Below are 26,500 nucleotides of genomic sequence, written 5' to 3' on the forward strand. Positions count from 1 at the left end.
AGAAAGAGCAGGCGTTATGTGGAAAGAGAAAGCAGCACAAGTGAGCTCTGCCAACTGCTGAAGGAGCACCGCCCAGCAGGCACAAGGCACACGGAGGCCAGAGGTGCCACCATGCTCTAGCCAGGTACACCCACCACAGGGCTCACGCCTTTGAAGCTGGTGAAGCTGCTCCTGTCCCTGAAGCTGTGCTCACGTCCTGCCACAAAGTGCTTTGGTGCACTGACGTTAATGAAATGTAAGTGCGTGCCTAAGTGCCCTGCAAAACATAGCACGAGCAGAGGAATCTTATTTAAGGTTAAAAGCATGGCTAAGTTCTTTAATGAACAGAGCTGTGCTTAGGGGTTTCCTGCAGAATTGAGACCTTAAAGTTAAATTCTGCAAGCATTTACACCCAGCAATGAAAGTCAAATTCTGCCCTCTATTATAAGCAGACAACCCCTTTAGATTGTATTTGAAATCAATGGGATTGCCTGGGTGTAAAATGAGAACAGTCCCTTAGTGCCACAGAAAACCAAGCAACAAAGCAATTTTACAATGTTAAATTCAGCAAATAAATTCTGATATTATTGTTTTCTCTATTGTTACATTTTTATTTAGCTTTGCTATGAAATTGTATAGGTAGAAAACCAGAATATAATATTTTAAAGATGGTTGTCTGGAGCTCCAAAATTTATTTAAGGCAGTAATTTCTAGACACACATGGCAATCACATTTTATCTTCAAACCAATTCAAGGTGCATTATTCTGTTATGTTAATATCTGGGAGCTTTCTCAAAAATTAGTAATTTTAAATAAAACTGTTTGTGTCAGTGGGGTCAGAGGCTGGAGGGTTTCTAACACTGGTTGAGTGAAGAATATTGATACCTTCTACAGTCCTTTTGTCCTGAGACAAAATTTCCACTTATGTAAAGGCGGCTTCTGCCTGGACAAGGTTTCCGAGTGAAAGTAACACTCACACAACTCAACCACCAAACCCCACAACAACAGTGTAACATACCACATGTTACCTGTGCAAGCTCAGATGAGCAAACCTGACTCAAGAGTCACAAATTACTTGGCCTGTGGGTGGTAAAGGAGATCCAGCTTAGGGACATTCTTGTCCCACTTTATGTTTCTAGCATTGCCAAATAAGTCCTTAAGTAAAATTACGGGATTCCTTCTGCTTGTCACGCAGTTTCACTTTCACAGAATATATTACTCCCAACAAGGGCTGGGGTTTTTGTTTGTTCAGTTGGTTGGGTTTTTTACAATAAGACAGACTTCCGTCTATTTCTACGAGAAAAAAAAGATACTCATTTGTTTGTACAAACTCTAGTTCAAGCAGGAGAGCCTTGGAGAGGCCTTTCATGCAGAGTGCTGCCTACAGGATTTCCAACTTCACAAGGGTAAAGGAAAGATAAGGCAGTTGGTTTTGATACCAAACTTTATGAGGAAAAGGTGAGGATATGCCACTTGGACTACATGTTTGTGGTTTCTCCTGCCATTTCCTCACTTACTGAATATATATCATAGCCATTGTGGTTTACCCTCAATGTAACCCCTTCTGTGATGAAAGAAACATCAATCACTCACTATGGTGGGTTTTAGCAATGTAGGTTCATGACACCATAAAATTTGGGAAGTGTGGGGACACTGGGCTCTGATAAAATGCCAATGTCACTTGTTTAAATTAAGAAACACATTCAGATCTGGTTTATACTCAAATTAAGAAAGCCGTTTGTTAAAAAGGTTATTTTTCAAACCAAAATTATTCCCGGTACTACCACATCATGTGATCAACCAGAAGATAGCTCCATTGAAGCCCATCCAGGAAACATACTTGTTTTGCTTCTTACATTCAAAATAATTCCTTTAAAATCCAACAAAACAAACAAACAAAAATCCACACCTGGCAAAATAAGAGACAATACAAGAGACATTTTAACTTAGATTATACCAGGAAGATGGATGAATTACAGTGAAAAAAATAATTAAAATAATTAAAATAGACTGCATTCAGCCTTTAACATTACTCAAAATTTTAAGTCTAATGGCTAAAATCCAGAGCTTGAAAAAAGTTAAAATTTTAGTATTTTTGTCTATCAAGGAATAAAGGTACCTTCTTAGCAGCTATAACAATTTAAAGTGAGGAGAAGAAAAAAGCCAAAAGCCAACTGCCCAGAACCCTAATCTTTAACAATTCTTTGAAATACGACCTCCTACGTCATTTAATTTTTGAAAACCCTAAGGTCATGTAACACACTTTCTCTGTCATTTGTAAGTACATTAACTCAGTGGCCATATGACAGTGAAATTATGATAATGGGCTGCTAAAATGGGTCATGCAGACACTGTGTTTCATGTTTGCTTCAAACAACAGTGAGAATATAGTCCAAATCAAATATGACAGTACAAAAGCACATGGTTTACTTTCTCAATGCCTGGCCAGTAACTGGGAAGAAGGATACAACCACTAAATATAGATACTAAATATAGTAGAGTTTCCCACCTATGAACTGTCCTTCTCTCCCCACCCATGATGCACTAAAAGAAAACTGCCATGACAAAGAAGCAAACTTTTTAATAAAAGACTGTATTTATTATTCCTTGTAAGGTTTTCCTTTGCATAAAACAAAGGTTCTCCCTTGACAAAGCCCACATTCTTAGAACGTAAACAATATCCTAAAAGAAGACAGAGAATGACACAAATCCTCACACAAAATAAATCAGGTTTTGTCTTTCTAAAAGTATACAATCATTAGTATGCATTCTTCTGTCTGCACCCCAAACTGAATGGATACTATCGCCTGAAGCCTATGCTCATCAACATAGAACTTTGAGGACCCCAAAATTAAAACATATCTAATTTGATACATATATATATCTACAGAAGCCAACAAGCTACTAAAATAATAATAATAATAATAATAATAATAATAATAATAATAATAATAATTTGAATGACAAAAATATCCTGAAGTGCACACTTCAGGGACAGTTTGTTTATGTTCCTGCTTGTATCAATCTACAGGATCAGGAATCTTTTTGCAAAATTCAAACAAGCACAGCACATCAGGGTTTGCTTGCCCTTTCCTCTTTCATACAGAGCATTGCATTTGGGAGGAAAAGAACTTCAGTGTTGAGACCCTTAAAGACGACCTCCTGAAAATGCAGGCCACCCTCACAGGATCGAAATCTTTGCACCAGTTAAAATCATACAACTGCATTTAACCCATTGATTTTTTACGATATTAATGCTTATTAACTACCTGTAATAAAGGCACAATTTTCTATAAAAAGCCCTTTTCTCTTTCTTTGTCTTTTCTGCACAATTTGAAAACTGTCAGTCTAATAGTTCCTAAGAGAACTCAAAGCAGTAAGCTTGATGAACACAAAAGCACAGAAACACCATCGCATGCAAAAGTTAGCTGAATAGCACAGATAATTGCTTAGATAATTATTTTGATAGAAGCCCTCCTGAAAGCTCCTATATTTTATCATACATGTGAAGTGTACATGACCCACCTCCAACATGTGAGCCTTGTGCTGCATGATAACTGAACTAGCAACTTTTTTGCTTTTCCTTTTAGTTCAATACGATAAATAACATGTGCAGTTAGCTAAAAGGAGAATAGGCAACCTAGATTGCCAGGCTCATATTTATTTTTAAGCAAATTGTGTCTGTCAGCCAGGGGGAGAAATCAAGTTACATAATTTATGTAAGGGGTGTCCATTATGTACATAGTAACGTAGCAGTCTGCGAGAAGACAAGCAAGTAGCAGTGAGAGAAGTTGCTCTTGAGGAAGATCACATTGCCCAGCTCCAGCCCGTAAGCTTCCTGAGCCTTATGCAGCCTGACTGACAATGAGATTTAATGTAGCCTAACTACAGTAGCCTTGAGCAGAGATGCAATTATAACAGGAAGGCACAGAGAGTTTTAGAGTATTAGACTGTATCAGACTGTTCTGAGCATCCGTGGCGTAATCAGCAAATGCTTGCTCTTCCAGGCTCTTCCCCCCACCACCTGAAAATTCAGAACATAAGAACCTTCCACTATTAAGAACTTGAGTAAAGGTCATTTTGTTTTCCTCAATAACATAAAAAATGGCATAGCTAGATTTGACATGCATATGCAAATCAGCACACAGGAAAAAAACCCGCCTGATTTTCCTTCACACTAGATTACTGTATCTGAATAAAATGTTTGATATAAACACCTTGACTAAGAAAAAAAACCCACACCAGCTCTGTGGTTTAATTGGCAGGATAGACTTAACAGATGTAGCAGTGCTGGATAAGGTTATTGTCTCATGGCAGATCATGACAAAAAATGTACAATTCTCCACTGGTCAGAAAAACAATAATTTAACTTAAGTCATATTTTAACATACTTCTAAACAAGACAGGGCAGTATTTTACAATACCTGAGAATAAATATTACCTGAGAGTTAATATAACATCAATTACAGATAACTGGTTAATGAGTATATATAATAGAAAACAAATGGAAATACTTCTATAGGTGAAAAAAGTCACCATGGCTTTTCAATTTGTAGACGCTTGAGATGTCATGAAATGCAATATGTCACTTAGTGCTTTGACACTCAATCTTTCTTGGCCTTAATTAGCACTTTTGTTTCAAAGAGCTTTGAGTATATGAACCTAATGACTAAATAACTACACCCTCTCTCCCAAAGATCCAAACTATTTTAATTCACTAAGATGATAACCAACCCAAATGCTAACTAAATGTGTGTTTATGCAGAGTTTAGAAGGGGAACTTTTGGCAAGAGTAAATAGAGACTGTTATTTTGACCGTACTTTTCATAAAACACATGTTCACACAGAACCACAAAAGGCATACGTACAGACTAAATATACGCAAAAAAAAGAAATCCAACCAAACCAATCCCACCTATATACCACAAAAGGAGTTGCCAAATCATGTGTTAACTTCTAACACTCATTCTAAAGTTCTTTCTTAACCCTCGTGATGGATCTAGATAGATACTACGTGCATTACTAAAGTAGCACAGAAATATACCCTTATCTAGCACTAACACCTTTAATTTGTCACTTTCATGGCAGACATTTCCAGATAGTCTAGAGGTACAGAAATTTTATGTTGCCAGCACAAAAGCAACTGAAGTACCTGACCACTTAAGCCCTCATATTTTAAAATTCATGACAGATGCAAAGTAAATTTTACTAAAGACTATTATATAATCAATAATTTGTTCAAAACGTTTTTCTCATGGAAAGTTATGATGTTATTTCAAGCAACTGCTTATTACTGTGTTATAAAGCATATTCCTCTGCAATATTCTGTTCAGGATCATGAAACCTTGGCAGCCTTATACATTTCCTCTTGATATACAGCAAGAAGTAACAGAGTTTGGGACAGTAATAAAAAGGATTCATCACTTTAAAATAGTTTAACATCCATTGTGTGCATTAAATGTTGGGAAAATGTTTGCAGGAGCTACTGCAGAAGAGCTGCAAATCTAATTCTTTTCCCCTGTCTGATTGATACAATCAGGAATTCATTTAAATGGTCCTTTAGTGAGCTGTCATCAAACTGCAGCCCGTTTACAGAAGGTTAGCTAATTAATGAACTCTTGATTGAAGATTAATTTGGCAATGCTTTTTAATTTTCGCCTTAAAACCATGACAAACAATGATGTATTTTAATTAGAGCTTCAACGATAGCTGGGTGCTTTATATACATCTCTGATATTGTAAACAGATCACATCTATTCATTGGTAAATAGATAATAATGTTTAATTATCTGGAAATTAACAAAAGACTAACAACATATCCTAATTTTACACATGCAGAAGTAACGTATGTCCATAAAATGAAATGTCTTATTGAATAATGTAGATTCTACCAATGTACTTCCAAAATTCCTCTGTAACACATTGCTTTAATAAAAACTACTTGGTGCTAATTAAAAAGAAACATATGAGCAGGTGTATTCTGTACTCATACCTACAGATGTAGGAATCCAACTATCCAGTATAAACCTGCTTCTTCTACATAAAAATTATTCTGTCTTCTTGTGGTATTTCTGCACAATGATTGGTGATTTATTTGTGAAATTGCTAGAATGGGGAAGCCACACAGAGGTCTCAAAGCTCTTGACCAAGGTAAATAAAATGTCATAATATATTTAGCAAATAATAACAGAAAAAAATAGAGAAAAACATCATCAGAAGATGCCAGGAAACAAATAGTAATGCAGAGGAATAAAATTCCTAGCATTTCTTCTCCCAAATAAAGTCACTGTTCTTAGTGCTGCAGCCTAAATAATGGCAGCAAATTCAACTGTATTTTCAGAAAAAGTTCAATCACATTATTTTTCAATTTATCATTCTAATTTTCAGTCCTGTCTTCTATTTACAACTTTTGGTATTCTTTTTCAAAAGACATGGCCTTTCATAGCTTTTATTTTATGTGCCATTACCCTCGACTCAGTTATTCTAACCACAAAAAGGCGGCAATGAAACACCATTGTCAAGTGAAAGCAGCAGCAAGTTCCTGCATATTGTCTGTGTTTTTGTTTGTGTGTTTGCTTTAAGGGCAGGAAAACGGAATAGCATTTAAGATGCTCATAATAACCATGCTCACAAATAACACAATCAATAGCTTGTGGTTTTTTCAGAAATCATTTTCAACTAACTTGTCTTCTAACACTGGAGACATAGAGTGCTTTCATCTGTTTGAGATCTGGCCTTTAATTGCTTCAGATTAACATTAAAACACTATGATGTTTACCAAAAATGCCTTGGCTATAATTTCATGCATTTTATTTCGTTTTAAACACTGTTCTATATTAATGACAAAATATTTGTCAATAACAGCAAAGAGAAGCCTGGAAATTAATTCCATCTAAGAAGGTCTCACTTCCCCATTGATTATATGGTCAGAGATTTGTTAGGCAGATGAAAGGTTCTTCATCAGACCCATCATCTTTGCCTGAACATAAGAAACTCACAGCACATGTATGTGCTTATCCAAGGAAGTATCATTTTTTGGATAGATGAATATGTGAGCCTTTTTGTAGATGATGTTGGAGCCAGTCATGAACTGCTGAAAGAACTTGGGGTTTTCTTTAATTCTGTCTTTGTTTTTCATTGACTTTATGGCAGGCGATGCTTCTCAGAGGTTTATGGACAGTATATCAAACACCAAGGAGAACATGAATTCTTGAACATTTCTGTAGTGCAGCCATGTCTTAATAAGAAGACAAATCCCAACCCTGAAGAGACACCTAAACAGAGATAGAGCAGTCCCCACTTAATTCTTATTTACTGTGTTCCAGGTAAGTATTACTATTGTTAGCATAATGGCCAGACATCATTATCCCCTCTGTATGACCTCTGGTACTTCAGTTTAGTCACACTTTTGTTCATATAGAACATCTGTGGAAAGCACATCAATAGCTAACCAAAACATAGTACCACAAAAACACACTGTGATTTACTTTCTCATGTGATTCGGTATCTGAAAAAGTGCAGGAAGAACAGCAGGAGCAAGCTGTCCCTGTACAGGCAAATGTTCCTAGAGCTACCAAAACCAACGAAGAAGAAAAATTACCGCTATGATAACTAACATCTGTGCATAAACACAATACACTTCAACAAAACTAAGCGTATGAGGAAAAACAGATGAAGACAAAATTTAACTATATATTCACTAAAACAGGTCCAAATTCATGTATAAATAATAAAACAGGTGTAGGAGAGTAAAGAATTTGGTCCACTACTTGCATCTTTTTGATCCAGCAACTATTCCCCTAGCCAGGCTGGAAAAAAGAAAAAAAAGATACAAGGTTAGAAGATAAGAGATCCAGTAATGTAAAATCAGTGGCATACAAACATTTGAGAAACAGCTTTCATCAGAGCTGTCTAGACCTAGATGTTTAAAATCATGTGTGAAAGAAGAGAGGAGAAAGAGGAAAATCACCTCTTTGTTCCAAAGAAAATGTTAGATTTTTTTACAATTATTTTAGTTTGAGTGGGTTGTGAAGACCATTAAAGGAAATGAGCAGAAAAAGTGTTTTCATCACTTGTTAGTTCGTGCTTGAAAAGCTCAAACACTGTTTCATTTTAATAGTTCAATCTTGGCATCTGTGTACTACTCAGTGCAGAATACAGGCACTGGCCATGTAGGGAAAAGAATGTGTGAAGTTACAGGTGAAGGAAAGAGGCCTGACAGGTATTATCAGACAGTGTTTTCCTGCCCACTGCAGGGGCACAGCAAGTTCTCATGCAGTCTGCACTGGAATGTGTTTCACTAACACGAATGTTCTCCCAGTGCATCCTTCACTGGGTCCCCAGCTCTTCAGCGATGGTGAGTCACTTACTTGGTAATGTAAAATACAGTTAAGTAGCAATACATCAGCTATAGCAATTTAAAAACAAACAAACAAAAAGGCAAAGGCCACAATATAAAATATATTTGTTCCTTTTATTTGGAAGACATTTGGCTATGTTCAGATTACAACTTCTGTTGCTGTTTCACTGTGTGCCTCTTAAAACTCTTAGGACCTGATTCTACCATGGGATGCATACCCTCTGCAAAATACTGCCTGCCCTTATTGGCACCAAGGGTAAATCATAGGAGGTACTGAGCAAATCACAGAAGAAAGCCCTTATTCACTATGTCATCCCGCTGCTAAATCTTCGCTAAAATGTGAGGGGAGACCTCGAGGCTTTGCCTTTTGCTGTTTGGTCTTTTTATAAAAATTATCAAGTGTGTAGATGGCAAAATAAAAGTCTGTGAGGGTTTGTCTTTTCTGATCCACACACGAAATTATTTAAACAGGGAACCCCGGGAATATGTTAGAATACTAAAACAAGAGGTCATGAAACCACAGAGGATACTCATTTCTCATCAATAATGATAAGAATACTCCTACTTATCTGGGAAAGAGTAAACAAACAAGTTACCTGGGAAAACTATTTTAATCCCACACCTGCTTACAAAAAATACTATACATCTACATGGCACTAATTTGCAGCTGTAATGGAAAATAAAATCTAAATTTCATTATTGGGTTTTACCTATCTGAAGAAAAATACAACATTGTACTAGTGGCTATTCTATTACTGCAGAAATAACAAACAATACTGGAGCTATTATGAAAGATTTGTGGCACACACTTAGGCACCTTTAAAACAGAAAACCTTGGTTATCTAATAAAATGCACTTCTTGACTCTTTGGGTGGGACTGCACTTACAACCAGAAGACACCCAGATGTTTCATACAGTCTTAAGCAGCCACCAGAATCTAGCTGGATTAACATTTCCCATCCAAACTCCTTACAGCATAATGCCTGTTTCATTCATAGGAAAACAGTATCTAGTTCTGGAGTAAGCTTCCTCTGTGTAATTGCCACTCATGGTCAGGATCTTCCTTTCCTGCAAACAATCTACAAATACAAATCTGAGATTTAAGGGTGCATATTTCAAGCCAATTCATTACTTAAAATCTAGAAACAATTTTAAAATGCCCTGGGAATACTCACATACTTAAAGAAAGGTATGTGATTAACCCTTGAGAAATGAAGTTACTGTCTTTCTGACTTGCATATGTACATATCAAGGACTCAAATCCACATCAGAGGAACACATACAGATGGGTTCACAGTTGCAAAAACAAGACCTGAGCCTCACTAACAACATTAGAAGCCACACAAAATGAAAACTGGACGCTCCAAACTATTAGAGATCATTACAGAAAGCTAGAACTTCCTATACTGGTAAATTAAATATCTTCTTCCAAAGATGCTTTCAGAAAATAAGCTTCCATTTGAAAGAATTTCACTATTGGAACTCAGTAAAAATAAGGTAGCATGTATAGAACGGTGTTTTAGAGTGTTAACTTTTCCTCCTTCTAAGAAAATACAGTCACCTAGTCTCAAACTACTTTAATTCTGCCTTAAAAGACTTAAGGAAAATAAAGATTGGGTTTTGAAGGTACTGTTTAGTTTTGGCCTGGTTTGGTTGGGGTTTTTTTGGTGACTTTTTGTTTGGTTGGGTTTTTTTGGTTGTTGTTTGTTTGTTTGTTTGTATTTTGGGGGGGGTTGGGGTTTTGGTTGGGTTTTTTGTTGTTGTTGTTGTGGTTGGTTGGTTGGTGTTTTTTTAATTTAGAAAACTCCATCTACTGGTATTTCTTTGCTGATTATTTGAAACAGTTGAAACTAACATGGTGCTTTTTTGTTTACTTCTGCATTTATTACTGGCATCAAAGATACAGCTAAAAAGCTGGCAGTGCTAGAGTTCAGTTTACTGCCAGAGCTTGGATCAGTGAAGAGATTTTCCTGCATGACTTACCAAACCTAAGTCTTTCTGCACTTGCACAGTCCAAAAAGTCCCACCAATGCTCAAAAAAAACTAGATCCCTGCACCTAACAATGTTTTCAAAAGAGATGTTGCCTCATATTGTTAATCTTCATTTTCAAATATAAGTAAAGGGGAAGATGCAGCATTTTGCACAGTCTACCACAGCATTAGCCAGGAGAAAGTCAACCTTTGGGGCTGGCAAACTCCAGAGCACAGAGTTCCCTCGCTCTTGCCTGCTTTGGCTCATTGTCTCTAAGAGCTACTTCTCTAATTGTTTACCTGCTTCCAAACAGCATGCATTTGTCTGCATTCCTGGGCTTAATAATTATAATTATAAATCAATGTGCATTAATAAAATAAGTTTATAAGAGCTTAGTTGTCTTGCTATTTATGACACTATAAAATACTCACATTATATGAACAATCCCAAGAGGCTTCTACTATCTCTTCTCCCAATCATTTTATGATTATCATCTCATAATCATTTCAGAAAGAAACAGGCAAAGTACATTTATAAACATCTATTCAATTTCTTAGCATTGTAATTTGAAATTTTCTCTCCCCTCTCCCTTTATGGATATTTTAAAATAATTTAAAAAGAAATCCTCTGCCGAGGTTACAGAACATAGGAAGACACTTTGGTTCAAACATGCATGACAACATGCATGTTAAGGGCAGGCATGTAGCCAGCTTTGCATGACCTTAAGTATAAGGGCAGCTCTTTCTGAATAAGAAGGAAACCTTAGGTGTCTCTCAGATGTCTTGATGGTTGATGCTTCAACATAAGGATGACTAAGAAACCACACATCCTACCAAAATACTGCACTCTAAAACTTGGAATAAATTCCCCTTTTCCTAGCTGCAACATTTCTGAGCAGGGCTTTAGCACTCCATTATTGTGAATGGTTTTTGGCCCAAGGCAAAAAATATTGACAAAGTTCCACCTCCAAGACAGTTATTGTCTCTGTATACTTGATAGCAGCCTTCACAGGTTCACCTGCCAGTATTAAATCCTTGGTTTGGGTGAGAGAAGTAAAAATTTGCTAGCATTCCAAGCTATTTCACTGTAGCAGCAGCTACAGCAGCAAATCAAATTGTTCTTTCAATTAAACCAGTTCAGTGCCTTAGAGAGGAAAGATCTAGACCTGCCCTTCTCCAAAAAAACTGCAGTTTATGCCAAGTCTGAAGTTTTTACTACAAGTGAGAGGAAAAGGCTCAGATGTTCTTATTCTGGTGGTCAATAACCCACGTCACAAAATAAAATGTGTTTGAAACCATTTGTGTATAACTGACAGTCTTTTCTAGAAGCCAGTGACACTCAAGTAGGCCAGATGCCACGATCTCCAAGAGGGCCATCACCAGGTTTCAACCTTCCTTTTGTCAGCAGCATGCACCAGAAGATTTTCTAGAAACTGGAAATACACTGGAAGGCATCAGGGAGCAGGGGGAAACAATCTATTGTGATAATTTCCCATATTTAAGAAGGCCAGAAAGAGCACTTTGTGACCACCTCAATAAGAAGTACTTAGACAAGTAAAACCCAGGGCCTTGCAGCAACAAGAAAAGGAAACAAAAAATCATTTGTTAAAAACAAATATCACCATGCCTGTCCTGAACCAAAACATGATACAAATTTAGCTGATTCTGGCTGAAAAGCAAAACACCTTACTTTTTTACTTCCCCTGCATATAGACATCTATGCAAATACACAGCAACTGCCCCACATACGCACAGTGTTTGCTTGCACATGGGACATGGAGTGACAGCAATGATCTACCTTGCTCTGTTTTCCTTTTGAGCTGTTTTGGGGGCTTTTTGACAGAGCTTTCACTCACTGGAAGGATGGGGGAAATAGCAAAGATGACATCTGCTAACAGAATATATAACTGTCATTGTATCACAGAGGGGGCTTAAAGAACTGTGTGGCAGGGTCCCTTGAAATGAGATGGCCATGGCTACACAAGGATGAAAACCAAATGACCCCTCATGGGTAATCTATCCAGGTTAGAGAGGGGGTCATGGCAGGGGCACCACAGAAAGGCATGCACTTCACATGGGAAAGCAAAAGAATGGCAGAAACCAGAATTTCACTGGCTTTTACTTCAGAGACAGCAAACTCTTTCCCTGATGCTTTTTAAAAGAAAACTTTAAAATATCACAACACCAAGCCAACATCTGAGTTTGAAACAGAATGTCAAATCCTCTACTCTTCATTCAAACACTCATATTGCCATCATAGCAGGAGATGGGAGACAGCTCCAAATCAATTTACATTGACTCGACTATAAACCACTTTTTTTGCAGCTGTACAAAAACGTGGCCTTATATTCAGAATTTACAGATGCTGTAGCCTGCCCAGGATCAGAATTACACTAGATGAGTTTATGATGTCCAAGCCTTCTCAGAAGCAAGCCCACTTCTCAACTCATTTTAATGGAGGTTAATGACACCCAGTACCTTGCAGAATCTTGAGAGGAGACTCTTCCCCTTTTCTTGTCCCAAATTTGCTCAATAGGTATCTCATCTACTTTACCTATAATATTTTCACTGGAAAACTTTTGTATGTTTCTGAAAATGTAAATGTTCCATTTCTCTTTTCTAATTAATACTTTTACCATTTTCCTCTCCCTCACCATTTGCTTCATTCCCTCACTTGCACACACAAACACATACAGAATCCCCTATGCCAAAGGCAGAGGAGTAAATCCAGCTTCTCTTCACTGCTTATGGGCCCGGTTTTAATTTGTGCAATAGTCCTTTTGATAACAATGCCTAGTTAAAACATCCATTAAAAGTCTGTATCAGTCATTTAATGGTGGAAGAATCTAATAGGGTTCCATTGGAACTCCTCCATTAACTTTTAACAGAATTCTTTCTTATAGTCAGTGTTGTAAAACAGGGATATTTCACAAATTTAAGACCAGCCTCATTCTCCATGGGGTGATAGTTAGGTCACCGCTTCCCAATCTTTTTTGGGTAACTACATCAGTTCACCGTTTCAGTCGCAACAATCAGTCTCTTCACAACTTATTAATTGCAGCTTGTACTTGCTCATTTGCACTAACTCCAAATCACAAAGGGCCCTGAGAGCCCCAGTCGCACGGCTGGTCATGATGCATATAATAAAAGGCATAGCCACCAGTTTCTAAAACCTGTATTACCAACCATTAACAACAAAGGACCAGCCCCACCATGGTAACTACTGATCTGCCTAACTCTTATTCAGGAATCAAAACTCTCAGCCATGGAGATGAGCTTGTGTGTAATTAGACATCTTGGCAGATCTGTCTAAAAACTATATGTTATCTGCATTGGTACATATAGCAGTTACTAGAAGAAAGAACTGCTGTACAGGCACTGTCTCCTTCCACACTGAGGTTTACAGGGAAAAAACAGCAACCAGCAAAACTGGGACCACATTCCTGTATTCATCAGCCACTCTATACTGTTAGAAGATTTTCATCTTGCCAATTACATTATGCTGTTTTGTAAGTAAATCTCAAAATCTTTAATGCAGAAAGGCAACTGCTGCTAACATAATTTTATAAGTGCAGAAGTTAAGGCACAGAAACTGAGCTCAGTTCTTTTAATTCCCAGCCTTCGAGAGCAATGTTGAAGGCACTGGGAATTGGCACTGTTCCTTCAGGACTGGCTTAAAATAAGGGAATATTCTGGTTCTTGGCCAGACTCTGAGTGGTGGAAGTACTGTTTAACTCTCTAGCATAACCATCTCCTCCAGCTACAGAAACATGAGGTACAGGTGCATGTGGGAAATGAGAAGGGATTTACATGGGAGATTCCAGCCCGAACAAGTGAATCACTGTAATGGAACAGGTCAGGACCCCCAGCTCCCACTGTCAGCTTCAAATCCTTCTACCCACAGAAAGCAGGGGGAAATATTGTCAAGATTATCCTCCTGTCACACTTTCAGAATTAAGAATTTCATTAATCACCAAGGAGTTCAAAGATCCTATAAATCTGATTCTGTTCGCGCTTCTACCGGTTTGACACTGATGCAGCTGTGAATCCATTGGCTGAAAATGAGGCACCCCAAATTGCATATGCATAGCTACAAGGAATCAAGTTCATAAATGTTATGATTTTCTCAGGCAAACAGCAGTTTCAGCAAACTTGAGCAGGAGGCCTGAAATCAACATGGCTTGTGGCAGCAGAGCCTCTTCAGAAGAAAATAAGAATGATGGAATTTTTTTTCCCATTACACCCCACACAAGCATTAAAAAAAAGGGAAAAAATCAAAACACAATCAAATGTCTCTAAGTTGTGGTTTTATACACACACCTTTTTCAAGGAGTAGAACCATTCAGCTTTTGGCCTTGTGCTTCATGATACACTGAACTAAGCAGATGTTTTACTACCACCCTACACAATTCTACCCACAAGTTTGTTTATACATAAATAAACACACACACACACACACACACACACACACACACACACACACACACAGATGCTTTTCTCAGGCTAGAATATGTCCCAGAAGCACAGACAAAAAATGGAAAAGGATGAATAAAAGTGCTCTCTTTCTGTGCCACTTTTATTACTATTAAAAAAAGGGTTCTTAGAGAATAATTTTTTGTTTGTTTGTTTGTTTTATCCGCTAGTTCATCATTTGAAAGACTTATAAAGAAACTGCAGTTACTCCTAGGAAAGGCTAGTTAAAAGAGGAAAATGGAAGACCAAGTTACAGGCTTTTAAAAAATAATAAAAATGGTCTCACAAAAATATAAATAAATAATTAATTTTTATACATGTGAAATCACATAATCTTCACCTAGGCTTTTGGAGAATTTTTTCCAGCTCTTTAGAGAAAAGCATAACCACTGGTACATGAAAACACTACACCTAAATGGAATAGTAGGAGTTGTTTTCTTACATAGGGAATTTGTGACAAGAATATATCCCAGAAAAAACTTAAATAAATCTAAACTTAGACATTGAATATGAAGTTACATTAGGATTACACTGTGAATGCTCTCCAATCCATTTGCTGCCACACAGCTACACACACTTGTACCTGCTCTTCCCTTTTGTAGCTTACCACCCATTACTTCATCCTTGAAACTGTACATTGTGATTGCATATCTCAGCATCTCACTTACTAAAAAAATTAGGTGGCAGAAAGAGCTTCCATGCAGCCCTTCAAAAAGACTTCAGCAGATTGGAGAGATGGGCACAGAAGAAGTGCCTGAAATTTGACAAAGCAAATAGAGGGTCCTGCACCTGGGGAGGAATAACCACACACACTAGCCCAGACTGGGGACTGACCTGCTGGAAAGCAGCTCTGCAGAGAAAGACCTGGGGGTCCTGGTGACAACAAACTGTCCATGAGCGAGCAGTTCCCTTGTGGTCAACAAGGCCAATGGTGTCCTGGGTGCAGTAGGAAGGGCACTGCCAGCAGAGCTAAGGAGGTGATCTTTCCCCTCTATTCAGCCCTAGTGAGGCCACATTTGGAGTGTTGTGTTCAGTTCTGGGCTCCTCAGTGTAAGAGAGACATGGAGCTCCTGTAGCAGCTCCAGTGGAGGGCAAGAAAGCTGATGAAACAACTGGAGCATCTCTCTTTACAAGGAAAGCTTCTGAGGGAGCTGGGCCTGTTCAGACTCAAGAAAAGGCGATGATATCAGTGTCTATAAGTATCTGAAGGGAAGGTGTCAGGAGGATGGAGCCAGGCTCTTCTTGGTGGTGCTGAACAATAAGACAAGAGGCAATGGGCAGACTCTGATGCACAGGAAGTTCCTCCTGGACACGAGGAACAACTTCTTTATTGTGCAGGTGACTGTGCACTGGAACAGGTTGCCAAGAGATGTTGTGGAGTCTTCCCCCACTGGAGATATTCCAGAACCATCTGAACACAATTTTATGTCATGTGCACTGCTTGAGCACTGAGGTTGGACCAAATGACCCACTGTGCTCTCTTCCAACCTGACTCATCCTATGATTCTGTGATTTATCCTCAGTGATGTAGCTTTCTAGGCAAATATGACAGCTGATAGGATGAGCTGCTGGTGCAAGAGATATCTAAACTAATGCTTGCATCGAGGGTGAGGAGACCACTAAGTACAGAATGGCACGTTTCTAAAGGAAATGCATCACATTCACATTTCACTGCACACCTGTACAGCAGTCACACTGGTGCTCAGGCACAAAGCACTTCCAAGGAACTGCATTTAGTTTCTGAAAAGAGGGCTTGCTAAAGTTCTGTTCATTTCTAAGAACAAGCCTAGCTGCACCTGGTGTAGACTGTCAGTGAAAGCAGATTCACACTATGAAGCTGAGACTGTACAGATGTTGAAGGACACATTTAGTGCAGGTAGCTGGGTGTGCAGCTGCAGTGCAAGCTGCTGCAGGTTGAGCCCTGGGTGATGGGAGTCCTTGACAAGAGGCCGTGAAATGCTGAGCCTCTGCATAACCAAGGGCACAGGGACCTGTGGCCCAGCCAGGTGAATGGACACTCAAAGGCACAAGCAGGGGTTGAGCATCCCAGACTTTTGCAAACTTAGACTGTAAGGGTTTTCTTTGTCTAGGGTGCCTCCTCAGACACTGTTATTTATTGTTTAGTTATTGCACCATGATTGATATTTGAAGGACTTGGATGTCTGAGACTTTCATATTGGAAACCTAGGCTTGAGCCAGTAGGGAAATCTGGTCTGACTCTGTGAGTACGGAGCGTGTAGCTGCGAAGGGGGCTTCAGTCCCAGCTCAGGTGATGAGTGCGATTGCTAGAGTGGCTCAAAATGGTCAGCCTGGGAAACTTACTGAACAAAGAAGCAGCTGAGGAATGTTGATGTGTTCTCACTGGTGCTGGGAGAGGTAATCCCCACAGCTCTGGGAGTGGTGGCCTTCAGCAGAAGGGCAGCAGCAGAACAGTGGTGGTGATAACAAATTTTCACAGTTTTGTTTGCTGTATTTCTGGTCTCTGCGAAAGTATCACAGCACTGACACTGCCATAAACTCACAGGTCTTTGGCAAGATTCTTATAAAATACAAAGGCATAGAAAGATAGATATGGGCAGGGTGGCATTGTGCTGAGGAAGAGGATTACAGAGACTGTACATTTTGCTGAATTTTTTCTGAAACTGCTACACATAGCGTTCTCCAGTCTAGAAACCCTCTCTAGGAGGAATCAAAAGACTACATTAAATTCTTTTTTAAACTGAAAAACATTGCAGGGATGGTCTTGGTTCAGTCCTTTTTCTACATACTAATGTTTTCTTTCTGTGTATTCTCTCCACATAGAAAATATAGTACAAAGGCACAAACCACAAAGATGTATCTGAGCTAAGCAAAAGTTTAATCAGAAGTACAGCTTCTGAAGGAGTGCTTTTCACATGTAAACAGAACAGTTAATCTGAGGAACTGGGCCATTCATCTGCGGAAGTGAACCGTACTTCATCAGGTTCTTCTAGAATTTGGGAACCTCCTAAAAGAAGATGCTGCTGATTACTTAAGGAAAAAGAAGGAAAAAAGATTAATGATAAAAATTTAGCTGTGCCCCAGATAAATAATGGATTAGATGACACGTTCATTTGATCATCCAAATAAGTTTTAATTCCATCTACCTGATTCCTAATGGAGCAAATTAAAAGTTCAAATAAAGAAATATCCTTTAAGTATAATGTCACTTAACAAAATACAATACAAAACATATGCTATATACTGCCTGTAACAGAATACCTGCAAGTGATAACCTTTACAAGAGAGGATGGGAAAAAGCAGCTCATCATGGGCTCTCAGTGGAAATATAAGTTAGCTGGAAGTTGACTAGTCTTGAGGAACATGTGTGATTTTTTAAAGGACAGAGCACTGAAGAATGCATTGTGGATTGTGGACCATACTCCTAGCCCTACAGACAAGACTTCACCTTTATGATGTCTTTCCTTACTTTTTGCTCGTCCATCATGACTGTCTCCTTTGGGGGTGGAGTCTGTGCTCAGTGTCTCTAAACAGGCTCTAACTGAACTTTAGACAACAAAATGCTTGTTTCTCTATTCAAAAGTCACAAAAGCAATTTTAAAAATATATAAATGTAATTTATACACAAAGCCAAAAAACTGATCAGAAATACAGAATTCAAATGCTCATGTAATCTGCTACCTTTAGTTCAAATAAACCAGGGAAAACCATCAAAGTGTATCTGATGCTCCATTTGTCTTGAATACAAAGCTACTCCCACTACATTACTCAATCGCATTCTTAACATTTGAGCATTAACTTTATTCTAAGATTCCATTTCAGTACAAATAAAGACAGCAGACACCAGCAGGACCACCAGAGATATGTGAGCATAGCGATATAGGGCTAATTTTGGAAATTTGTTTGAGGTGGTTTGTTTTGGTTTTTTTTTAATCTTCCCAGGAAAGCACCAGTAAAGCAAACCCACCAGCTCTGGAGAGTACCAAAATTCAGAAGAACAGAGGCATGACTCTGCAGGTTGATAAAAAATTTTTCATGTTACGCAGGATATAACCACTCCATAAATATAGAGGCCAGGGAGTCAAAAAAAAAGAAAAAGTACCCACTTTATTGGATATACATCAACTGCAAAACCACCTGTGCTAACTACAGCACTGACAGAGTTTAAGTGCTCAGTAATCAGACGACAAAGTGTTAACAGTCAGTGAGTTGCCATGTAATTACTGTTGCATCCAATGGAGTTTCCCAGTACTATATGTGCTGCACTGTTCCTGTTATTATGTGGTAACTATCAAATTACCACGTGTCATCACTGTAACATTAGGTTGATCCACTATGGAAATCCATTCTGTTCAACAGCAGTCTAAATTCTTCATTTTTCCCCTCTGGTGATGTGGACAGGTGGATTACACACTGAGCTATACAAAAGGTTAAAGAAGTAGGTGAGGCACTTCATAGATTAAACCTGATCAAACAGCCTGATTCTGCCACCTTTTCCCACTATGAGTTTCACTGTTCTACTGCAGATGGGATAATACTTGACAGGGTACTACTATCTGTCCCAAGGTGATCATTTTCTCCTTAAATTTCCTGTAAAACCAACATCAACTTTCTCTCTCTACAGCTAAAGTAGTTACTATCTAAAAAAAATAGAGTAGAAAAGCAGGTTTTGCTTGGTGTAAATGGAAGGGAGTCAAAAATGTCAGGAGATCCATTTAGGACTTACAGTGTTACTAATCTATTTTACTGAGAAGACATACAGAAAATAATACTGTGATGGGAGGAAAGAGTATTAGGGGTTTTTTTTAAGGGACAAATAGAAATAGATACATCACGATAAGCTTTGGTTCACACATTTGCTGCATCTATATTTCTGTGAAGAGCAAAATTAAGTGTTAGAAGTGTTTTGAAATAACATTAGGAATACACACACAAGTCTTGGAAACAGCCCAAGTGAGGGAGCAAAACTTCAAGTGTAGCTCTCAACCTGGGAACCTCCCACACTACAACAAACTCATTAGCAACTGCTAACAAGCCACCTGGTGTGAGCTACATGATAAGTGAAAATACGACGGCAAGGATGTTATGAAAATGGTTATCACCCATCAGTGCATTCACTACAAGGAGTATTTTGCACATATATTTTACATTAACACTTGGAAGGTGCTCAGATGTTACGTGATTGGAAGCCCACGCAAGAGCCTGCGCAGATGACACGGTAGTTTCAAGGGCAGAGGATTGTTCACTATTAGCTTCACTGACATCTAAATAGGTGCACAGCCAAATTTATACACAAATGAAAGTCAAAGACGTTAAGGGGACAAAGACAATTGGGTAATTATGTAAATAAAATCTGAAATATTACAAAAGATTTATCAAAATGAGGACAGAGTCTTTTCTTACCATGATTAGTTAGCACATAGCAGAATCCCTGAGCAGACAAGACAATTACTGTTTCACACAGGTTAGCAGAGGAAGATATACTGTCTCGGGAAAGTAAGATTTATCAACAACTACCATGTGTCATCTTCACCAGGACTGACCTCAGGTTTGCAAGCGTGTATTAACAGAAAGGTAGGACATACCCTTCTGAAGAAAGGCCTGAGGTCTCAGAAAAACCCCTGGCAACAAATATTTTCTCTGCAGAACACTTCCACCTCAACAGCTGCAGCTCATATTTGAGTTTTTTGAAAAACTCGATCAATAGATAAAGATAATCCTCTGGCTACATTTGGTAAAAAATGGCTCAAAGGCAGCTTTTTCCCAAAAATGGCTCACTTCCCTTCCCCTCCACTTCTGCACAGAGCATTTCTGACCATTTGTTACATCTCTGTCAATCTGCCAGCAGCTCTGTAGCTCAAGATTACAGCACTGGAGATGCATGCAATTTCCAAGTATGAGGAACTAACGGCAAGTTGGCAACTGTATGATTTATTGAAATAACATGCATTGCTGTCTTCTCAACAATTTACCTCCAATCTTCTTCAGTATTTCCTAGAATCAGTATTCAGTATTTTGCAGAATACAGCTCCCTTTATATGTCAGTCATTTTGAAGTTGTTTAACAGGGAATGGTGGTCAGTGGAACCAAATGGCAATCAGAAGAACTCCTTGCAAGCAATTTCAACAGAAGACCAGAAGCAAGGAATGGAAACACATCCATGTTCTCATATTACAGCTATGTAGTTCTTTCACTGTCAAATAGAATGCCTTTAAACCATAAGTGATACTGCTCTGTTTACCGCGACAAACATGGTGGAAGAGTGTACACAGAATTCAGGTGGTTTCATCACTGTGCCCTCTAGACCCACTCTAAGGGGACACAGTAAAACAGCAGAATCATAGAATCACAGATTCATAGAATGGTTTGGGTTGGATAGGACCTTAAAGATGATCTAGTTCCAACCTCTCTGCCGTGGGCAGGGACACCTTTGACTAGACCAGGTTGCTCAGAGTTCCATCCGGTAAGAGCTTCCTAGCATTGTTTACACTACATATTGCACCATTTACTACACCAGCAGCAAGGTGTGCACCCATTCAACCAAACTGTAGCATTTTACAACAGTTTTGCTGATGAAGATCTACCCTTGGTTCTAAACATGCCAATGAGATTGAATTCAAAAAGTTTTATTTTAGTTAACTTGATGTCACATCTCAGAAGCTGCCCTTCTACAAACTGTTTCTCTACAAAGAACTTCTACATGAGCATGCAAATACTTCTGAGATGCAATGACCAGCATATCTGGCACCGTGGTCTCCCCAAATGTTGCCTTAAATACAAGGTTTGGGGCCAATGCTACCTATGTTGCTCATGGGAAGTAATAAGCCATGCTATGGGAGAGAGAGAACAAGGACTTTGTCTCTTTAATTTTGCATGCATGATAATGTTTTTAACCACTAAGGTCATACCTGCATGTGGTGACTGACAACTTTTCAGCTTGATTCAAAGCAAACAGCTGTTGGTTTGATTGCCTAGCAACTAAAAGTTGATGGATGACCCTTAAGATGGATAACTACCATAAATCACCTCATTCAGACTCTCAGGGAAAAAAAATTAAAAAACAATGGTTTTCATGACATTTCCTGCACTCCATAATGTGCCATGATAAATTTGGCTGCCTTATGGATGCACAGTTGTGGCTGTTGAAATTAGACACTTTTGTTTTCTGCATTCTGCACTTCTTGTAGCCCCCTCTGTAAGGTGTGTTCATATTAATATACTCCACTGTCAGAAGAAAGCAGAATACCAGAAGCTACTGTCAGTCACCACAAGGCAGGGAGAATCTGTATTGAATCTCTGCATCACCAAACAGCTTTTAATCAGGAAACAGCAGTCTTATATCATAGCTATGGCACTGGGCTACATGCATTAATAATGGTTACAATATATTTAGTGTAATGACTTGACCCCGGTCAACATTATTGATGCTGTGATTAATATGAATTTGATAAACTGCTTCCTCTTTGAAGACATTTTGTATGTTTCTCAAGCAAGAGAAAAATACTTTTTATGTATGAGTAAATATAGCAGAACTTCATAGAGGCATTCTGATCTCAGCTGCACAGGTGTAAAAATAGATTTCCCAGGATTTATTCTAGTGTCCCTGAAATTGAAATCTCGACTACAAGAAACAGAGGGAGGAAAAAAAAAAAGAAAAATGAAAAAAAAAAAAATCCTCATTTTCATCTCATTAATAAAAGCAAAAAAAAAAAAAAATCCAAACCCACCAAATCAAGATTCTAAATGGAAGGCCATATTCCTCCCAGAGAGTGTTCAGACAGAAAGGGAAATTCCCTTTTATTGTTCTAGATAATAGGATTTCTCAGTTTGTTATGTACAGAATACATATGCATTCAAAAACAGATGTTCATAATTGCTTTCATTGTTTAGATTTTTTAAAAACTCTTGAGCTTGACTATTCATATGAAAACTCTTGTACTGAATTTAGTTTATGACAGTAAAGTGATTTCTAGTTTTGTTTAAAGGAAAAACAAAAAACAAGAAGATAGTTTTGTGCAAGTTTTAGTATACCCTTGGGGAAGTGCTGCCTTAAATGTTAGTATGTGATGATTTCATCAAGAACAAGTCTGGTAAATGCTACTACCTTCCTCTTAGACACGTGTCAGCCCACATGAATAAACTGCTGTCCAGTGCAATACTGTCACCTGACACAGTAATTCCCATACTGTGATACATGACCCAGTGAAGTGGGGCAGGTCGCAAGGGACCCCAAGTTATGATCAGAAGCATGAAAATGAACTCCAAAAACTGTATCAGTGGGAAATGGAAGGTGTCAGTGGAAATCAGAAGATCAGAAATCAAATGGAAATAGAAGATAAGCAATTTCACCTGGGGAGCAGATGGTTACCTGAACAAAGTAATTGGGAAAATAATGCTAAGGGAAGAAAGTTTCAAGGTGTGACTGAGCGGTCAGAATACGTGCGGTAAGTATGCCTGACACATGCTTGCACTGTATCTACACCTATGCCATCAGTTTCAAGAACTTCCGCTTTTAACTGAAGTCAGTTGAGCATTTTCTGAATTAAAGTGAATTAATTTCAAAAAAAATCAAAAGTCATGTTCCAAAGGATGAAACATTCTAATGAATTCATCAAGCACACTGGTGTGCTGGTGGTACTAAATTAGAAATAGCACTTAGCTGAGCCATGCCTTCCGATTTTCAGCAGGGTTGCAACCAGCTTTCCAAAATGTATATTCTGAAAATAAGAGGTATGTGTCCAAATGTAGAGTGAGATCTTGATGGCAAGATCTCACATACATAAAAGTGGGACACAAGCACAGTATGCAAACAGTTGTTGAGGTCTGCTGCATTTCTCAAGAACCAAGAAAGCTGATGCTCCACCAGATACATGCACAATTTAGGGGACGCTCCACTTCTATATGATGCCTCAAGCAGTAACTGAATATGTAGCTTAGATGCTCCTTGTCTCTCCCAGAAGAGACAAATGTGTCAAAGTAACAATGCCAGTTATAATGCAATTTATTGGATCTTCCAAAATTTCAGATCACAGCATCCTATAATCAATCCTTTGCATTCTTCAGCCATAGCACCCCTTCAACTGAGAACATAACCAGAGCAATTCACAAAAACAAGAGTCTCAAGTGCACCTAGATATGTTTAGCATAAAAGCACTTATATACAAGTAACATTCAGACAGAACCACTATTTATTGTTTCAGCTTTAAGTCTCGGATGCCTCTGTGAAGGACCCACTAAAGAGGACAAGATGGCATGCTGGCCCTTTAAAACTGAAATGCTTGTTTCCTTTCTGTGAGAAAAGTAAATCATGCTATAGTGAGTGGAGCTTTGAAAAAGCATCCATCCATTAAAGTTCATGGATCCTCGTTTCCAGATTGTCCCTCCCCTGGCTGTGTCTCAAGTTACAGCCTTGTACAATCCAAGTCTAAATAATATTCACTATGATAAATGACACCATAACTCCGATATCCACAATCAATCTTTGCTTTAAAGATACATCCATCTTCAATAATGTTGATGGGGATTCTGTAAAATGGGAAACGTGACTGTTTTCCCGACCTCCTAACAGTGGGGGAAGGAAGCTCTGAGTGATGGCTGTCAGCCCACATCTGGCTGCAAAAATAAATTAGCCTTATGTAGACAAATGAAAGGACCAGCCCTGACTAGAAAACAGCCACTCCTGAGCAATGGCTAATTTATAGGACTCCTTTCTGGAAAGTTCCTAGCTGAGGCTACAGTCTCCTTAGCTATCTCTTTAAATGATATCTGATGCTGTAAATAACTTCAGTGTGGTAGGAACTATGCAAAGTACAAAGAGTGATTTGGTGGGGGGAGGGGAGGAGACAATAACTTTCTCATATTCTTTGTAGACAATCAAGATTTAAAATTCAGTCACTTAAAACACATTTGTGCACTCATACAGGCAAACAAAACTTTTGGTTTAGGAAACATTGTTATATTTTGAAAATATGATCTTCGTTTGGCAGAAGATTATTTTCTGCTTTAACTCCTTTGTCATCTCCTGGGCTGCGGGACTGAGGCAACTACATTACAGAAATTAAACTATTCAGTGCAAGCGACACCTTGAGGTTTGCAGATTATTTTTTCCCTTGTTAAATGCTATCAATTTTTCCTTCTCTTCACCTTCCCCCCTCTAGCTGATAGAGTTTCAGGAGGAGTGTGGTGAGTCCTACCAGCTCAGTTCATCTACGCTGGTGCTATGCAGCTCAGATGTTGTGAAGTGGCATACAGAGAAACTACCTGCTCTATTTATTTTAGCACATGGTTTTACAATAACCAGAAGGAAATTTTAAACAGGAAGGTGGAAGGAAGACTCTCTGATTGTCCACCGGCTCACATGAAACACAAATCCCTACCTGTGCACAGGACAGTGGATACCCTTTTTTCATGACTGAAATGCTTTATTACCTTATTCTTTATGTCTTTGACCTTGTCCTGCCGTAGAAAAATGTAAGACTTTAAGTCTTATAGCACACAATATGTGGGAATTAAAAAATAAAAAAAGAGTTCTTTCCAGGAGGAATGGGCAAATGGATGAGGGAGCAGCCCGATGCATGTTATTCCCCCACACCGGCTGGCTGGGATGGCACCTGGGCATTGCAGCTCCTGGGGAGGTCCAGCGGCACTGGGGAGGGCTGGCAGCAGCAGTGGCGGCAGCGAGGGTTAATTCTGTGAAGGTTGAAGGACTTACAGTAATGCTGCGAAGACAGAAACATCACAGGCTTTCCTGGCAAGAGGCTCGCAGAGGGTAGGAGGGGACTGCGAAATGAACTCTCTCAGGCTTTGTCGTGTGCGTTTCCCAAGGCCCGGCCTGGCCCCTTTGATAAATGACACATGTCATTCTGTCAGGGGCTGACACTGCAGCTGGGAGGGCCGGTGATGTATGGCTCCGCTGAAAAGGAAATCAACTTTTTGGCACCAAGTAAGACTGTGCCCTGTATAAGGATTTTGTTTCTCAAAAAGTGAAAGATAGACTTAGGATTTAAAAAAAAAAAAAAAAAAAAGTTGAAAAACAGATTGAGCGACAGCTTACACTTAACATAAATTAACTCAGTAATGGTGAAATGTGCTAGCCTGTGATAAATAAAAGCTACATTAGTCAATTATTAATCACACTCCAACTTGTAGCCAAAACCCATGACTTAAATCTGAGGCCTGAGCTGCCTTACAAACAGATAAGACAGTGTTTGATAGATGTCTTGCATAGTGTAATCAGGAAGGAATCAAAGGCTTAGTGGTTTAACCAGGGGGGGTGTGGAAGGTTCTGGAAACTGAGACTGGGTAAAGTGGATAACTGGATTGAAAGCACCCTTTCACTGGGGATACAGTATATCTTTTGACTGCTTAAAGGGGCGGGGGGTGAAGGCAGAGAGAGAGACATATCTGAATTTGGTTTAATCTTTTTTTTATATACAGGAATGTCTCGAAACTCTATTTCCCTCCCCCACCTCCCACCACCACACTGTGTTAAATCATTTAAATCTGATCACTATTAAATGGATTCTCACCGAGACATCAAGTGTTTCAAATATGATCGTTTTGCACGGATTACAATTTAAGCATTTTATTTAATCGAATGAACTCGCATCAGGCTGCAACACATTCATGCAAATACAAGCTGTAGAGAAAAAGCACAAAGCTGCATAAACGAAACAATTCCTATTCAACCAGACTGTAAAGACAAAATAAAGGATTTCAGATAGAAAGGAAAAAAACTAA

At 38.7% G+C, this 26,500-nt stretch overlaps 1 protein-coding gene across 2 annotated transcripts in view; it reads right to left on the bottom strand.

Annotated features, from left to right (window-relative positions):
- TSHZ1 (teashirt zinc finger homeobox 1) overlaps positions 1 to 26,500 on the bottom strand; it is a 57,861-nt gene that overhangs the window by 14,684 nt on the left and 16,677 nt on the right. Inside the window, exon 2 of one of the 2 annotated variants that reach the window (XR_007200469.1) lies at positions 17,621 to 17,768. The exons of the other annotated variant lie outside the window; for it this stretch is intronic. The gene's annotated coding sequence lies outside the window, so the exon portion shown is untranslated. Of the gene's footprint in view, positions 1 to 17,620; positions 17,769 to 26,500 lie in introns of those variants that run through there. 2 annotated transcript variants of the gene reach the window in all.

Source organism: Corvus hawaiiensis, chromosome 30 (genome assembly GCF_020740725.1).
Source record: "Corvus hawaiiensis isolate bCorHaw1 chromosome 30, bCorHaw1.pri.cur, whole genome shotgun sequence".
In the NCBI taxonomy this organism is placed as follows: domain Eukaryota; kingdom Metazoa; phylum Chordata; class Aves; order Passeriformes; family Corvidae; genus Corvus; species Corvus hawaiiensis.